The 17,186-nt window shown below is 47.0% G+C and overlaps 1 long non-coding RNA gene across 3 annotated transcripts in view; it reads left to right on the forward strand.

The window, feature by feature from the left end:
- The window catches only part of LOC143960492 (uncharacterized), a 120,612-nt gene that overhangs the window by 48,316 nt on the left and 55,110 nt on the right, over positions 1–17,186 (forward strand). The gene's annotated exons all lie outside the window — the stretch shown is intronic.

Consider the following 17,186-nt stretch of genomic DNA (forward strand, 5'->3'; position numbering starts at 1 on the left):
ATGAGACTCCTGCGTATCCCTGGGGATAAACACATAGGAAGATCCAAGGCCTGGGGCTTCCTGTTCCAAGCCGCAAGGATGCATCTCTGCAAAGGCCTTGAGTGAAACTGGGCAAATGGAACGGCCACGAGGGAGGCGACCATTTTCCCTAACAGTCTCATACACAGCCGAATGGGGGAAGTCCTTTTGCTCAGTATTAGGTGAACCAGAATCCCTATAGCCATGGCCTTTGGCCTTGGTAGAAACACCCTGCCCTGAGCGGTGTCTATGATCATGCCCAGATACACCAACCTGGTAGCAGGCAGCAGGTTGGAGTACCACGATTTTTCTAGGTTTATAATCCAACCCAGGTTTTTCAGGTGTTCTAATGTTTTGATAACACTGTGGTTCAAGAGCGCTACTGTCTGCTCTATGAGTAGCAAATCATCTAGATAAGCTATCACGGTTATGACCTGAGCTCTTAGGTTTGCCAAGAGAGGGTCTAGAATCTTTGTGAAGACTCGAGGAGCTGTAGCGAGACCAAAAGATAGGGCCACAAATTGAAAATGGCGCTGATCTACCGCAAACCTTAGATATCTTTGGTGTGCGGGAAATATTGGCACATGAAGATATGCATCCTTGATACCTATTGATGCCATAAACTCTCCCCCTTGCAGGGAAGAGACCACAGAGCATATTGACTGCATTCGGAAAGACCGAATGTGCAAAAACTGGTTCAAATCCTTTAGATCCAGGATAGGTCTGACATCTCCATTTGGCTTTGGAACGGTGAAGAGATTTCAGTAAAACCCTGAACCCTGTTCTTTTGGGTCCACTTCCTGACCTTAGGAAGCGAGATGGTGGAATCTCCTGGAACTCTAGTTTGTAGCCCAGAGATATTGAAAAGGTTACCCATTTGTCCTGAATCTCTTCCCGCCAGGCTTCTGCAAACTGCAGGAGCTTTCCCCCCACTCGGCGCCCCTTCACAAGGAAGCTTTTGGGCTCTACTTGGCAGGCTTTCGCCCCCAAGTCTTTTTCTGCCCCTGGGCGTGACCTTGGGCCTTTCCTCTAGAGGGAGGTTGGGAAGGCCGTCACCACTGCTTAGAGCTTGATTCTCCGGGAGAAAGAGAACGCTTAAACGATGGACGTTTGTTCTTTTTGATTGGTAGGAGAGTAAATTTACCTCCTGTAATCTTTTGGACGAATTTATCCAAGTCCTCCCCAAATAAGCGTTCCCCTTTAAACGGGAACCCAGTCAAATATTTTTTACACGACAGCTCAGCTGCCCAATTTTTGAGCCACAGAGCCCTTCGCATGTGTACCAATAGGAGAGACAAACGAGACGCATAAATCATGAAACACAGAATTTGAGGAAGTTCTGCATAATTCTCCACTTCCTCACTGGGAAGGAGGCCAAGCATCTGCTTAACCTGTTCCTTGAGGAACTGATACAACCCCACAGTTGCGACTGTAGGTTGCACTACAGCGCCAGCCATGGAAAAGGAGGCTTTCAATAACGTTTCCAGCTTCTTATCAGTTGGATCTTTAAATACCTGAGCATTATCCAACGGACAGGTCAGGTTTTTATTCACACAAGAAACAGCCGCATCGACAGATGGGACCCCCCATTTCTTGGTGAAACTTTCCTCCAGAGGATAAAGCATTGAAAACCTTTTAGGGATACCGAGCCATCCACCGACCTAGGCAGCAGTATTTGCCCATCACAAGCACCTGGGGGTAGCAGAGCCGCCACGGGAGGTGACCGTGGCAATATTTTTCAGTTTAGTGCCACGATCGTGCGGCCCGGGCCTGCAACGCTGCCTGCCGCCGCCATCTTGCGGCCTACTCGCCGCGGGCGCCTTTTCGGAGGCCGCGGCGGACCTCCGGGAGCTGATCAGGAGCCGCAGCTAACCCGGGGACCCCCGCGGGACTCTGGACAGCATCAGGAGCCTCCCTGTGCCCTGGGCCTTACCGGAATCCCACCGCACGAGCCGTGGAGGCGGATGAACGGCCACCATCTTGAGTAGGCCTGAGAGCCCAACATCCGGGTGAGTGCTGCTTATGTCTGCTGAGAAACCTTACAAGCTCCCTGGGGGTCTGATGTTAAAGGGACTGCCAACACCTTATGGCTACTGCCCCATTAATCCTGCCGGAGCCATCGCCCTCCATCTGAGGTCTGGGTAATTGGCCGAAGCCTAGTGGCAGTGCAGCAAGGATCCTGGGTCCCTTGGAACACCCCCGGCTCCCCACTGTTGGCACATAGGGATCTTCCCCCCTTGCTAGGGAGCCCGGGTCCCCCTGAATACCTGCTGGCTTTGCAAAAAGCTACCCTTAGAGACTACCAGGGCTCCCTCTGTCTTGGGAGACGAATATAGCCTGGGGGTGTCCCCCTTTTGAACTGCCAAGTATATTGTTCTCTCAGTGTCCCCCACATCAGCTGCTAATGACTCCTACAAACCTCACATGTTATGCTTAATTAAATGTGAGTGACCCTGAGCCCGGTCCAGCGTTCAGTCTCATCGCCACAATTATGCCAAGAAGGAAACCTAGATCTCGTTCTAACTAACAAGGGATCTGGAAAGGGGCCTGTATTAACCCAATCAGGCTCCGGATCAATACAGCACTTCCTTGCCACAGGGAAATCAGTGTCGGGCGAATGGGGTAGCCACGCCAGAACCCCTAAATGCAACTTCTCCCCCTCCTCTCTTGCCACCTCTATTCGGGAAAGCTCACCAGCTTCCTCCTACTGCTCTGAGCTCATGGAAGACCCTGGGTCCCCAGGGGGCTCTGACATGTCAACCTTAGTCAGCGGTCTTAAGAAGGAGTTGGCGGGGATGTTCCATGGACTGGAAAAATCCATAAAGAAGGAGATTACCGGAGTCATAGCGGATATGGCGCACATTCTGGATAGGGTGGAGGAGACGGAGCTCAGACAGGACTCGCAGGCCTCCGCTATTAAAGAGTTGCAAGAGACGGTCACACAACTGGTGTTTGCCCAGTGGGCCTCATCTTATAAGCTTGAAGACCTCGAGAACAGAAATCGCAGGAATAATCTACGAGTGTGGAGTCTCCCGGAAGCCACTGGTGACAATGATCTTGAACCGTCGATCCGGGGCATCCTTAACACGATCCTAGGAAAACCGGTCATCGAGCCGCTGCGGTTCGACCGTGTTCACTGAGCCCTTCGCCCCCGCAATTTTTCCTCGGATCAACCGAGGGACGTCATATGCCGCCTGCATTACTACTCAGACAAAAATGCTGTAATGCTCAAACCCCTTCTGGATCTCCTTCGCGCTGATGGGATCACCTACAGATGGGGGTTCCCGGCCTGCCTAATTGCCACCAAAAACGGCCGTTCCCACACCTTACGGTTTCCAGAAGATCTACCCACGTTCCTGAAGGACCTCAATTTTCCACAAGTTGATCTCCCAGGATGGCAGGCCCACATCCCCCAGTTCTCCTCTACTCCTCAATGGCGGAGAACCCCGTCAAAAAAAAGACGCACATCCCTTTCAGGATCTACACAAAAGAACGGCTGATTGAAGCTACCTGGTGATCGTTTTGTTCCTCTTTTTTTTTTTTTACTTGCTTTTTCTACTCCTGTTTTGCCTCTTGCATCCCGCACTCCAGATCACTTGTTCAACACTACTGGATGTTAATGGCCCATGCTTGGAGGGAACGTGCTTACCTATTATGAGCGGGTTCACAACTCCTTACAGTTTGTCTGCCTTGCACTACATTAGTGGACTTCGAGTACTCCACCTAACATGGGTCTGTCCCCCCCCCTTTTTTTTTCTCCTGTCCTGGACCGAAGGGAGTACCCTGCAAGTGTGTATACCTGTCTGCCAGGACACTGTTTAATAGGCTCACTGGTTCTTAAGTGCAGTCTAAGGGTTTCAGTTGCTGCTATTTAATACATTTCATATTGGTATTTTTGTGTTTTCTTCTACATGAACGCTTTGCTGAACGCTGGCGGGGCACATTGATCCCATGTGCCTCTAGCTCAGTAAACCCCCTACCCCCCCCCCCCTTTTGTGGTTGGGGGGAGCGGATGGCATTCACTTTACGAATCCCGACACCTGGTTTGAGGACGGGATTGCCGCCTGCTCTCCCCTTCCCCTCAGGGATCACGGCAGACCTCTGCGTGACTTACTAACTGTTCCCAATATTTTAATTTCAGAAATGATTTTTAGATACTTCAAATTGTCTCTTCCACTTCAATTTCTCTCTCTTCCCTCTGTCTCTTTCTCTCCCCTCTCCCCTCTCCCTCCCCCCTAGGTGGCTTTACATGGAAATTTAAGCCTAAAGGTAACACTCTGCTGATGGTATGGCTTCACTTAAAATCTCCTCATATAATGTGAGGGGCCTACATATTGCCACAAAAAGACACCAGATTACCAGTAAATTGAAAAAAAATGCATGCTCAATTGCCTTTCTTCAAGAGACGCACTTGACGCATACGACACCGGTCAAGTTGACCTCCCCCCAATTTCCGCAATGGTACTACAGCCTGTCTGATACTAATAAAGCGAAGGGAGTGGCCATAGGCTTCAGCAGCAGTGTTCCCATCCGTCTTGTTGAAATGCTAGCGGATGATCATGGTCGGTATCTTTTTTTAAAGGGATTTCTGGGTAATACACGCTGCACCTTGGCTAACGTGTATTGCCCCAACCAGCAACAACCTGCCTTCCTTTCCCAGATTCTCTCTAAATTAGCCCATTTTGCCGATGGTTTAACTATCCTAGCGGGTGACATCAATATGCCTCTTGACCCCATCATGGACACCTCTCAGGGCCGATCTCACATTCCATTTAAAAGCCTGTCCGCACTCAAACGCAGACTCATCGAGCTACAATTGATCGATGTCTGGCGGAAGCTCCACCCCAAAGAAAGGGATTACTCTCACTTTTCTAAAACACATCAATCATACTCGCGCATTGATAATATCTTTTTAGATCACCACCATCTCCAGTTTCTGCAGTCCGCTCATATAGGTACAGCCACTATATCTGATCATGCGCCTGTGTCGATGTGCCACTCATGCACACATCTGGTGGTCATGCCCACTCATCAGGCCGTTTTGGTCTAGCGTCATCCAAATCATAGAACGTATTTCTGCAATCCTCCTCCCCAATGATCCCTGGACCATTCTCTTCCATGCTACTACAGATCCTGTTGACCGGTACAAGCGCTCTATCACCCCCCACATGCTGAACACAGCCAAGGCACTAATACCTGCCCTTTGGGGCCAATCCAAGATTCCATCTCTGAAAAGCTGGATGCATAAAATTACGGCAGTTCAAAAAAAGAAAACCTTTTAGGAGGAGAAAACAGTTTATCGGGATGTCCCCAATCCTCATACAACAATTTATCCATTAAGGGATGAATTGGAAAGGAAAAGGCAGTCTGTGGGATTCTCTTGACCCCCAGGGAAGAAACAGAGGATGTAGTGGCCTCAGCAGCAGGCATTCTGAAAGTAGTACGCACCAATTCAGTGTAATATTGAACCTGCTTTCTAAGTGCCAGGGAGGAGGAGACTCTTTACTCTTCCTCTGATTCATCTGACTGCTCTTGATCCCTATCCCATGATAGGGATCTCTCCTCATTGTCAGAGGTGTCATCTGAAAGAGGAATTTCAGCAGAGAGAGGGGATCTACCCCTTTATTTGCTATCTTTCAGGGAAGCTGAAATAAAATTCATAATTCTCCCTTCAAAACCCTCCAATGTAGCCTTAAGGGAGTCTTCAGTGACATACGCTGGGGCTGAAACATTAGGAGAGGCTGCAAAACCTGACAGGGGCACTGACTCATCCTGTGAGGCTGGCTCCAGTCTTGCAGGGGGGGGGGGGGGTGGTAACCTACAGGCATCTTTAGGACCCCTAGACCAAGGCGGTGATTTTCCAGTGCCCTTGTTAACTACCCCTGAGACCCTCTTATAGGGAGAAATAGTCCTAAACTACAAAGCAGAGGTACTAGTACAAAAGTGCAATCACTGTTGTGCTACAAGTTTCACAATAAACATATATGCTTAAACTGCACAACCTGATGCTGAGAAGGTGCCTTAGGATTGCCTGGATCCGTCCCCTTAGGATGCTTACTGCCCACAGCTCTGTGTCATCTGCTTACAGATCCCTGGCATTCTGGGCTGCCGGCATCTGAAGAGGAGGAAGAGGACCACCTGCTGAGCTGCGCGGGACCCCCAGACTACGTGGGACCTCTCTTTTACCTTTTTTTTGTGGCAGAGCCTGCAGCGGAGGATGTGAGCCATCCGGAGACTGGCTTCACTGAGCGTGTATCCTGGAAAGGCATGTAAGTATACACCAGGCTGCTCTTTACTCCCTCTAGTGGCAGAAACCAGGTAAGACATACAACTACTCACATGAAGAAATCCATAATATATGTTTTATATAGGATTAACTTCTCTTACCTGTCCCCGCTGCAGGAACTGCTGAAAGAGACAGATTCCAACCTTCACCCATCATGGCGGGCAGAGTTGTGCCAACCTTCACAATTTTTTGGGTTCCTTCTCAGAGGAACCTCTTACCTGGACCTTGTAAAAGACTCTGCCAGAAACTTTCGTGCCACTATTTAAATAGTACACCAAGTATGTTTTTTCCCAGAGCCCAGTCTTCCAAAGGAGAAGACTTACAGGCAAAACCCTGTTTCTTCGGATGACGAGGCCCGGGTACCATATCATCTTGGGAGTCAAAATATCGGCCTGAGATATGGATCCGGTTATCATAGCCCTTAGACCCCTTGCAGGGCCCTGTATAGAGCTTTCTCCATAGCTTTTACATGACCAACCACCTTAGACACTGGCGAAAAAACTGAGGTGCCTCCCATATGGGAGGAGTTATATAGGGGAGGAATTCTCCTTAATTGGGGTTAGCCAGTGTCCAATCACCGAAGGTGCCTATATAACCCACTATGTAATGAAGCTCCTGTGTCCCGTGATGTATGATCAAGAAAATAGGATTTTTATAACAGCTTACCTGTAAAATCCTTTTCTAGGAGTACATCATGGGACACAGAGGTCCCGCCCCTCTTTTTGGGGTTTAGGTATATTGCTTTGCTACAAAAACTGAGTTACTCTTGGTAGAAGGAGGGGTTATATAGGGAGTGAACTTCCTGTATTGGGTATACTAGTTTCCATCACCTGAAGGTGCCTATATACCCACATAGTGATTACTATGGTGCTCTGTGTCCCGTGATGTACTCCAAGAAAAGGATTTTACAGATAAGCTGTTATAAAAATCCTATTATTCTCATCTTCATAACAAAAGTGGAGATCTATAGTTCACATAGATAGCCGAGAACAATGTAACCGATATGAATGCAGCAAAGGGCACGGGAAGTGATAAGATTACCATGATTTCAAGAGCAAGATGGCAAGAGCCACAAGTATTTTTTTTTTGCTGCACTTAATGTACAGATATATCAGAAGGCTTTCAATGGTATACGTAACAAGCCTAAAAGGTATAATAAATAAACAAATAAACCTTTTATACTATAATTTGCTCAAATTTGTCTGATTAAAAAAATCACGGCAAAATGTGTCCGGTACAAAGCATGGAAAAGCTGTTTGACATTTTTTTTTTCATTTTGCATATTGTTTTATGTGACACTGAAAAAACAAACAAAAACTAAATAAAGGAATAAAGAAAACATTAATTCAATGGTATATTTAACAAGCCTAAAGGTATTTTAAATGAAAAATAAATTAAAAATAAACCTTTTATACTATAATTTGCTAGAATTTGTCCCATTTTAAAAAAATTACAACAAAATGTGCCCGATAAAAAAAAACGTAGAAAAGATGTTTGACATTTTTTTTTTTTATTTTACATATTTCTTATGCGACACTGAAAAAACAAAAACAAAAAAAAAACAAATAAAGGAATAGAGAAAACAACAATTCAAAGATATGTTTAACCAGCCTAAAGGTATTTTAAATACAAAATAAAAATAAACCCTTTATACTATAATTTGCTCAAATTTGTCCCATTAAAAAATGACAGTAAAATGTGTCTGGTACAAAGCAAGGAAAAGCTGTTTGACATTTTTTTTTTTTCATTTTGCATATTTTTTTTATGCAACACTGAAAAAACTAAATAAAGGAATAAAGAAAACATCAATTCAATGGAATATTTAACAAGCCTAAAGGTATTTTAAATAAAAATAAATAAATAAACCTTTTATTCTATAATTTGTTCAAATTTGTTCCATTAAAAAAATGACAGCAAAATGTGTCTTATAAAACACATGGAAAAGCTGATTGACATTTTTTTTTAATTTTGCATATTTTTTATGCGACACTGAAAAAAATAATAATAATAAAGGAATAAAGAAAACATTCATTCAATGGTATGTTTAACCAGCCTAAAGGTATTTTATGTTTCAATATTTTTATTAAAGGTTTTCAGTACAATACAAACAAAAGTCTCATTAATGCGGTAAAGTATTACATCTAGCACAATGCACAATGGGGTAATGCACCGGTCAGTTCCTCAGACATGCTGGCGGCGGCGAAATAGGTTCCTTATCTAAAAACCCCGGATCACACAGGATCCCATCTGCCGAAGCTGTTACCTCTTGAGTGTTATAAATATCCAATCGTGCAGCTAGCACCGCTAAATGAGAGATTTAAAGAAAATAAAGAACAGTAAGGAAGAGAGGAAAGACCCAATAGCAGGGGAAGAGAAAAGAATAGAGAATAGAAAAAAGTGGAGAAAAAGGGGGAATGGGGGAGAGACCTGGGAGGGAGGGGGGGGGAGGGAGCCGTAGTCCTGGATCCTCAAATTCTTGCTACCATGGTAGCGTTAAACAGCATGCGCCCCGGGATCATTAGTTAGATAGACAATCCATGGATCCCATATTCTATAGAACATTTTCATCCTGTCTTGAGACAGTGCAGATAACCGTTCGTTTAGCATTAACCATGACATTTTATGTTTAAGCTGGGCTATCGGTAGTGCGGCTGATCTCCAGTTACGAGCTATGGTGATCTTAGCTGAAATAAATAGAAAGGTAAGGCGCCTCTGCTGAGGCCTGGAAGCCCCTGCCGCTGTGCCCCCCAAGAGGGCCAGCTTAGGTGATTTTCTCAGGTTCAGTCCTGTGATTGTGTAGACAAAATTAAACACTCTAATCCAAAACCTTCTGACCTTCGGGCATGACCACCAAATATGGTAGGTGGTCCCCACCTGGCCGCATCCCCTAAAACAATGGGACGTAGCTCCCGGAACAAAAGCGGCCAATCTGGCTGGGACCATGTACCACCTCAACAATACCATGTAATTAGCCTCTATCACCGATGTGTTGGTGAGAGAGCGATATGCCGTCTCAGAGAGCGTGCACCAGTCATCTAATTCAAAGGATTCCTGAAGGTCCCGCTCCCACTGGATCATATAACTCAACTTCTTCCCTGGACCTCTAAGTATTGTGTAGATGGCTGATAAATGGCCTCTAATTTTGTCATATTGCATACTCAACTGCTCCATGGGAGTCAGGGACCCCAGGTCTCCCCTACGGGTCATACTCTGTACGAAATGTCTTAATTTGGCACATCAAAACTTCTCCGAAGACGGCATATCAAATTTTTCTGTAAGAGCTTGTTCAGAAAGTATACCCCTATGGTCACATAGGTCAGCAATGCGCAATAGCCCTTTATTTGTCCACCAGCTGAACAGTTGAGGAGAGAGGCCCGGGGTGAACTCTTTGTTGTTAAGTAATGGCGCCAGCGGATTGTGGGGTGATCTGAATTTGTATATTTTTGACAGCCTGTCCCATATAGCCAAAGCCAGTGACAGGGTAGGACGCAATATCAGCGGTCTATCTTTCATTGGAAGCCATAATAGCTGTGAAACCTGTGAGGGGCGACAGGAATAAGATTCCATATCCATCCAAATAGCATGTGTGTGGCGTGAATGATATCTGGTGAGGTGGGCCACCTGAGCCGCATGATAATATTTCTGCAGATCCGGCAGGCCCAGTCCCCCATGTTTCCTTAGGGTGTACATTGTGCTCCTGTTCACCCTGGGCCTCTTATGTCCCCAAATAAACCTAAGGATTTCATTTTGCAACATTTGCAGATCCCTACGCAGTAGAGCCACCGGCAGGGTGCGGAACAGATACAGTATTCTAGGCAACACGTTCATTTTAATAGAGTGTAGTCTGCCGAACCACGATGGAGGGTGTACCTGCCATTTCGCTAGGTCCTCTGTCAGTATCTTGTAGAGTGGGGGGTAATTCTTCCTGTATAACAACTGGATAGTCGGGGTCAGATTAATACCAAGATATGGCAGTGCCTCCGGCTCCCACTTAAATTGATATGTGCTCTCTAGAGCCTTCTGTGTGGCCTCCGACAGGGAGAGATCGAGCGCTTTAGATTTAGACTGATTAACTCTCAACCCCGAGATTTCAGAGAAGGGTTGAAGAATCGCATATAGGTTGGGGAGGGAAGTAATTGGTGACGTCAGCGTTAGCAAGAGATCGTCAGCGAACAGTAGGCATTTATGATCCCTATTTCCACACCTAATCCCCTGAACATCCTGACATTCCCTGATCCTAATGGCCAGTGGCTCTATCGCAAGAACAAACAGGAGCGGGGACAGTGGGCAGCCCTGCCTCGTACCCCTTCTAATCGGTAGAGGCTCAGAGGAATATCCCCGCAGCATCAACGATGCCGACGGTGTGTCATAAAGCGTTCCGAGGAGAGTCAAAAAGCGCTCACCAAAACCATACCTACGTAGGACAGCAAATAAATATTCCCAAGAAAGGGAGTCGAACGCTTTCTGAATATCCAACGATAGCAGCATTCCCCGTCTAGAGCCCCCACCATCCCAGTCCGACTGCACTGCTGATATAAGATTAATTAGCCTGCGGGTCTGATCCGATGCCTGTCTAAGTGGGACAAAGCCGGCCTGGTCAGGGTGGATATAGTTTGGCAGAAAAGTGTTAAGTCTAAATGCTAAGACTTTCGTTAAAATCTTTAGGTCTGTATTGATCAGGGAGATCGGTCGATAGTTCGCACAGTCTCCGTGATCCTTGCCTGGCTTAGGAATGACACTAAGATATGCTACATTTTCATGTAGGGGTATTTTGCTTCCCCTCCGAAGCTCATTAAAATAAGAGCACAGGTGAGGAATCAAGACATCCTGGATTTTCCTATAATATTGGCCTGGAAAGCCGTCTGGTCCAGGGGCCTTTGAGGGGTGTAGCGACTTAATCGCCATTTTAATCTCCAATTCCGTGAATTCAGCCTCCATCAGATCCGCGTGAGCTCGTGTCAGCTGAGGCAGCGGAACATCACGGAAGAAGAGATCAGCTCTACGAGAATCGTATGTAGTCTGTGAACCATAAAGTTTGGAGTAGAATTTGTAAAATTCCTTCAGAATAAGTTCAGGGTTTTGAGTGGAGCGACCCATGGACAGCCTCAGTTTAGGTAATGTAGGCGTATGAGGTCGGGGAACCAGTTTCCTGGCTAACATGGTATTCGGTTTGTCACCCATTGTATAGTACCTATGTTTAGTCCAGCCAATATGTTTTTCCGCCTGAGTCGTCAGAGCCAAGTTCAATTCCAGTCTAATGTCATCAATCGTATGTCTAATGTCGCAGAGCGGGTGAGCATGTTGTTCCCGCATCAGCCGGTCCAATTTGGTTTCCAGTTGTCGAATCGCATGGTCACGAGCCCGCTTTTGCCTAGAGCCTATTTGTATCATAATGCCCCTAATCGTGGCTTTGTGAGCCGCCCAATTAATCGCGGGTGACGTGTCCGAGGATTTATTACCCGCAAAAAACTGTTGTAATGCTTTTTCTATTTCAGCGTACAAAACGGGGTCTTTTAACAGACTAGAATTCAAACGCCATGGGGCTGGGGAAGCTTTGGACCACAACCCAGTCAAAGACATCTTGATCGGAGAATGGTCCGACCAGGGGGTGGAAAGTATTGATACCGACGTTAGATACGGGAGCAGAGGTGTGCGGACCAGAATATGGTCTATCCTGGAATATGTGTGGTGCACCTGCGAAAAATGGGTATAATCTCTAGTCGTGGGATTGGACTCTCTCCATGCGTCAATTAAATCATAGAGATGCAACAGTCTAGCCACCCTATTACTCCCAGTCGGCGGTCTCTTGAAAGCGGGTCTGTCAGGGTTGGATTTATCCATAATTCTGTCCAGCGGGATATTGCTGTCCCCCCCCAAAATCACCTGTCCCTGGACCTTAGGCATCAATGTCCGCAACATCTTGCTAAAAAAGTCCACCTGTCCTGAATTTGGAGCATAATAGGATACAAAGGATACAAGTTGGTCATGGATACGTCCCACGGCCATGATATATCTGCCACCCTTATCCTTAATTATGGTGATGGGCGTAAAAGGGGTACGTCTAGAAAAAGCTATAGCCACCCCCTCCTTTTTATCGGGTGACGTCTTAGAGAAATGTGTTTCTTGTAGTAGCAATATATCCACTTTCTGTTTGTGATAAAATTGAAAGGCTTTAGTCCTTTTAATTGGGGAATTAAAGCCATGGACATTATGGGTGATCACCGAAAAGTCGGACGAATACGACTTAGCCATCGTGGTAGGGCAGAGCACTCTTACCTTGTAGCATCATGAGGGCGGGCATAGCCTCCAATATATGGGACTCCCAGTCCACAGGCTTCCAGTACCAGCGTGTGTAAGTGAGGGTCAGGACCACAGCTCGGGGAAGATAGGGGGTAGAAAGAGAGAGGAAAAAGAGAAGAAACAGAGAATTAGTTAACATAAAAGACAAGGGCCGTAGGCCCGCAAACTTATACCAATTAACTTGTGTAAACCGTATAACAATGTGGGAAATAATCCCTGCCGGATAGAATGTCCTTTCCGGAAGTGGCAAGGGTACCCCTCTCCAGAGAGAGAAGGTAGTCTTGCAAAGGAGCAGCATGGATTTCCGATCCAGCCCAAATGGCCCTTGCTCCAAAGCATGCCAGCAGGGCGGATTCAGGTCTCGCATACTGTCGGACAGAAAGTTACACTAGCTTCGCGAGTCGTCCTACCCCGAGAGTAACGGCCCCAGGGCAAGCAGGCACCCAATGGCCCCTCCCGCCCCAGCACCCTCCCCCCCGAGGGAGGCCCTACGGGCCCCACCATAGGACAGACCCCGCACCCCCATGATATTCAGAAACAGGGTTCAAACATCAAACCGTGAGGACGCTGTAAAACATGTCCAAAAAGAGAGAGCAATAATAAAAATAATAGAAAAGTAAAAAAGGAAAAAAACACAATAACTTCAAGTCAGTCATGGAAGAACCGTTTCGGGTAAAATGATCCCAAAAAATAGGAAACTGCACTATGGTTGTGCTAACAGGGTGACTACGCAGTTGCGCAGGCACAGGCGGACTCAGGTGTGTCCCTCAGGTCAAAAAATAGTAGTATCCCTTCTGCTGCAAGTGGTAAGTCCAGGATTTCAAGGAGGGCATAAAAGTGCATTCTCAGGTCTTCCGGGGGGTTCCTCTAGGTGGGTTCTGCTTACGCTCCGTCCAAAGTGGGGAGAGAGAGCGGTGTGCTGGAATCGGAGGAGAGGAGGCTGATGAGTCTCTCGAGATAATGCAAAAGCTAAGTAGTAATTCTTCGCCCTCCGGCAACGTGTAAAATGAGTAGGATTTGCCATTATAGGTGAAAGATAGTCTGAAGGGGAAGGCCCACCGATATCTGATCTGCTGGTTGATGAGATGTTGTAACAGGGGTTTCAAATTTCTACGCTTTTGCACCGTAGAAGGAGCAAGGTCAGTAAATAACTGAATAGATGACCCACAGAGAGTCAAGTCCTGCCGACTGCGGGCAGCAAGCATCAACTTCTCCTTGGTCTGGTAGTAATGCGGTTTAACAATAACATCACGAGGCAGGCCATCAGATCTAGGGGCAGTAAGGGCCCTATGGATGCGGTCAATTTCCATGTGATGCGGTGCTATGTCTGGGATCAAGTCCTTCATTAACTCCTGCATTGCCCCTTTCAGATCGGTATGTGTTTCGGGCAGGCCGCGAATACGCACATTGTATCTACGAGAGCGATTTTCCAAGTCCTCGATTTTTGTGAGGGCATCCTCCAGCCTGTCCTGGAGGTCTGTGAGCATATGGGTATTCTGGTTAACCCTTTTGACAGTGCCTTCAACTTTAGCTTCAACTATGTCAAATCTCTCACCAATACTGTGAATGTCCCTCTTAAGATCAGTGGTAATCAAAGTGCAGGCCTTAGAAAGCTCCTGTTGTAGCATCGTGGAGAACCGGGCTAGTAACACTGTGTCCCCGGAGTAATATGCTGGCTGGGGTGCTATGGAAGCAGAGCTAAGCTGACTGGACATGGCCTCTGCCAGGTCGGCCATATTTTTATCCATAGAGGATCCAGGGGAGCCCACCAGTTCCTGTGCATCTTCATCTATGGCCGGGGAAGGGGGATGCGAACGGGACTCACCCTGCTGATCTTCCTCCATGTCCCCGGAAGATTGTGATGAGAACGGATCTCTGGGGAGTTTCAGGGGAGTTCTGCTGGCTCCATCCCTCAGGAAGGCTGCAGCTCCGGCTGGGCCTCGTGTGTCTCGGCGTCCCGGCGCCATCTTGGATTGCGGCCTGCGCTCAGGAGAGGACCCGGACCCCCCGGTGAATTGCAGGGCTTTACGCTGACCTCTTTTCGGCTGGTTCGTCACCCTCTCCGGAGCTTCCCTCTGCCGTTTTCGTCGCCGCTGTCCCGCTGGCTGCGCTCAATATCGCTGTATTTGGGCCGGATCGTGCGGAGCTCTCTCAGAGCACGTCTGCGTCCGAGATCCCGCGCATGCGCACTGCCTAAAGGTATTTTAAATAAAAAAAAGTAAAATAAACCCTTTAAACTATAATTTGTCCAAATTTGTCCCATTAAAAAAATGACAAAGCAAGGAAAAGCTGTTTGACTTATTTTTTTTTTTTTTTTCATTTTGCATATTTTTTATGCGGCACTGGAAAAAAAAAAAGTAAAGGAATAAAGAAAACAACATTTCAATGGTATATTTAACAAGTTTTTTTTTTTTTTTAAACAAGAAACTAAAAGGAATTTTGAATAAGATTTAAAACATTTTTTTTTGCTAGTAGGGTATCTTTAAGGCTGCTTTCACACAGCAGCAGGAGCGGCGTCGGTGGTAAAGTGCCGCTATTTTTAGCGGCGCTTTACCGTCGTTTTAGCGGCGGTGTGCGGGCGCTAGCGGGGTGGTTTTAACCCCCACTAGCGGCCGAAAAGGGGTTAAACCCGCCCGCAAAGCGCCGCTGCAGCGGCGCTTTGCCGGCGGTATTGCCGCGGTGTCCCATTGATTTCAATGGGTAGGAGCGGTTTAGGAGCGGTGAATACACCGCTCTTTCACCGCTGCAAAGATGCGGCTAGCAGGACTTTTTTCACCGTCCTGCCAGCGCATCGCTCCAGTGTGAAAGCCCTCCGGCTTTCACACTGGAGTTAAAGGGGCCGGTTTTTTTCAGGCGTTACACAGGCGCTATTTTTAGCGCTGTAACGCCTGAATACCGCCCCAGTGTGAAAGCAGCCTAACTGATGTCAAATGCAGATCAAAGGTCACACCTATGATCTCTATATGTTTGAAATAATAAATACAGCGTACCGTATATACTCGAGTATAAGCCGAGATTTTCAGCCTCTTTTTTGAGGCTGAAAGTGCCCCCCTCGGCTTATACTCGAGTCATCGCTGTCTGCCCGCTCGATCAGCGTGTCGAGCAGACAGACAGCGGCCATTCTATTCAAAAGCCGCGCCTCCGGCTCCGCCTTCGCCTGTGATAGGCGGAACACTGAATTTCCCAGCAGCCTGTGTTCCGCCTATCACGGACATCGTATCATCCTCGTACTACGGACGAGGATGATACGACGTCTGTGATAGGCGGAACACAGGCTGCTGGGAAATTCAGTGTTCCGCCTATCACAGGCGAAGGCGGCGGCGCAGCTTTTGAATTTTACAATGGCCGCCGACGAAGAGGGCACGGGACGGAGGCAAGGCAAGGCACGGCACGGCACGGGACGGGACGGGACGGGGGCAAGGCAAGGCACGACACGGGACGGATGCAAGGCAAGGCACGGCACGGGACGGAGGCAAGGAGGCAAGGCACGGGACGGAGGCTCGGGACAAAGGTAGGCTGGACACACACACACACACACACACACACACACACACACACACACACACACACACACACACACGGATGGATGGAGACACACACAGGGATGGATGGATGGATGGATGGAGACACACACACACAGGGATGGATGGATGGATGGATGGAGACACACACACACAGGGATGGATGGATGGATGGATGGAGACACACACACACAGGGATGGATGGATGGATGGACACACACACACACAGGGATGGATGGACGGACACACAGGGATGGACGGACACACAGGGATGGACGGACACACAGGGATGGACGGACACACACACAGGGATGGACAGGCATGTCTCACCCTCGGCTTATACACGAGTCAATAAGTTTGCCAGTTTTTTTGGGGGTAAATTGGGGGCCTCGGCTTATATTCGGGTCGGCCTATACTCGAGTATATACGGTAACTATATTATTACACTATATTGTTCATTGACACTTTCCGACTATCTGCGAGTATCATTTTATATGGGAAGGGAATGGCTGCATTTTGACAACCGCATCTGCTATATAATACATACTGCAGCAATTCCTTCCTGTCATTTTGACAGTTGAAAATTGCCAGTAATAGTCATGTATGGAGTGGTGACAAGGGAGAAGAGCTGAATGTAGAAAATACATCCTAGAACAGCCCAACTCAACCAGGGTTCTCTGGAACCCTAAGGTTCCAAGAGGCCGTTAGGGGTTCCTTGAGCTATGGCTGATTGACCTCCCATTTGATGGTGCCGGCATAGTTCTGGGATCAATGCCACTTGGCCAAGCCAGCTACATTAACCTAATGATCTTTTTACAGGTCTGTAAGGGAGCCATTATGACCACCACTGTAAAAAATATATTCTTCCTACTGACCACCAATGTAACAAACATTCTTCCCAATTTTTCTTTATTAAAAGTCTTGCAATCATTAAGCATAAAATCACAATATATAAATATACATAAATATATACATATTTACATAAATTAAAATAAATATAGCAAAACTGCTCTCAAACCAAAAAAAATTAAAATAAATACTTTACAGCAATAACATAAATC

This window comes from Lithobates pipiens, unplaced genomic scaffold (genome assembly GCF_037356315.1).
Source record: "Lithobates pipiens isolate NorthernLeopardFrog02 unplaced genomic scaffold, aLitPip1_a1.2 Scaffold_1, whole genome shotgun sequence".
NCBI classification, from domain to species: Eukaryota; Metazoa; Chordata; class Amphibia; order Anura; family Ranidae; genus Lithobates; species Lithobates pipiens.